Source organism: Cherax quadricarinatus, chromosome 67 (genome assembly GCF_038502225.1).
Source record: "Cherax quadricarinatus isolate ZL_2023a chromosome 67, ASM3850222v1, whole genome shotgun sequence".
NCBI lineage: Eukaryota > Metazoa > Arthropoda > Malacostraca > Decapoda > Parastacidae > Cherax > Cherax quadricarinatus.
Window position 1 is genome coordinate 22364983 of NC_091358.1, and position 1586 is coordinate 22366568.

General features: G+C 50.8%; 1 long non-coding RNA gene across 1 annotated transcript; it reads left to right on the forward strand.

The window, feature by feature from the left end:
- The first annotated feature begins 486 nt into the window (after window positions 1-486).
- On the forward strand, window positions 487-1203 carry LOC138854702 (uncharacterized). Its single transcript, XR_011393902.1, has 3 exons — window positions 487-590; window positions 675-817; window positions 1114-1203. It is a non-coding gene; the product is annotated as an uncharacterized lncRNA (long non-coding RNA).
- The last annotated feature ends 383 nt before the right edge of the window (window positions 1204-1586 follow it).

Consider the following 1586-nt stretch of genomic DNA (forward strand, 5'->3'; position numbering starts at 1 on the left):
GTGGTCCAAGATGACCACTAGTGGCCCACAGGTGGTCCAAGATGACCACTAGTGGCCTACAAGTGGTCCAAGATGACCACTAGTGGCCTACAAGTGGTCCAAGATGACCACTAGTGGCCTACAAGTGGTCCAAGATGACCATTAGTGGCCTACAAGTGGTCCAAGATAATCACTAGTGGCCTACAAGTGGTCCAAGATAACCACTAGTGGCCTACAAGTGGTCCAAGATAACCACTAGTGGTCTGACATTAATTAACCTCAACATTAAAATCATTAAACACCTTAATTAACCAAACATATATTAATTAACATTTCTTTATTTCTCAGTTATATTTGTACCTTAATTCCCATTGACTAAAATAAATAAGTAATTAATGTGAGATAAACACAGCCAAACTTACCAAAAATAAGTCGTCTTCGATGCAACTTAAAGTTTAACATGGATTTGTAAGTTTAATACCCAAGTTACAACTGAAGGTGGAATTTTTATTGGTCGAGGACCAAGTGACGCCCATTAGTGGTCTACAGGTGGTCCCAGATGACCACTGGTGGTCTACAGGTGGTCCCAGATGACCACTGGTGGTCTACAGGTGGTCCCAGATGACCACTGGTCTACAGGTAGTCTCAGATGACCACTGGTCTACAGATGGTCCCAGATAACCACTGGTCTACAGGTGGTCCCAGATGACCACTGGTAGTCTACAGGTGGTCCCAGATGACCACTGGCCTACAGGTAGTCTCAGATGACCACTGGTCTACAGATGGTCCCAGATAACCACTGGTCTACAGGTGGTCCCAGATGACCACTGGTCTACAGGTGGTCCCAGATGACCACTGGTGGTCTACAGGTGGTCCCAGATGACCACTGGTGGTCTACAGGTGGTCCCAGATGACCACTGGTGGTCTACAGGTGGTCCCAGATGACCACTGGTGGTCTACAGGTGGTCCCAGATGACCACTGGTGGTCTACAGGTGGTCCCAGATGACCACTGGTGGTCTACAGGTGGTCCCAGATGACCACTGGTGGTCTACAGGTGGTCCCAGATGACCACTGGTGGTCTACAGGTGGTCCCAGATGACCACTGGTGGTCCCAGATGACCACTGGTCTACAGGTGGTCCCAGATGACCACTGGTGGTCTACAGGTGGTCCCAGATGACCACTGGTCTACAGGTGGTCCCAGATGACCACTGGTAGTCTATAGGTGGTTCCAGATCACCACTGGAGGTCTACAGGTGGTCCCAGATGACCACTGGTGGTCTACAGGTGGCCCCAGATGACCACTGCTGGTCTACAGGTGGTCCCAGATGACCACTGGTGGTCTACAGGTGGTCCCAGATGACCACTGGTGGTCTACAGGTGGTCCCAGATGACCACTGGTCTACAGGTGGTCCCAGACGACCACTGGTGGTCTACAGGTGGTCCCAGATGACCACTGGTCTACAGGTGGTCCCAGATGACCACTGGTGGTCTACAGATGGTTCCAGATGACCACTGGTGGTCTATAGGTGGTCCAAGACAACCACCAGTGGTCTACAGGTGGTCCAAGGTGACCTACAGCTGGTCCCAGATGACCACTAGTGGTCT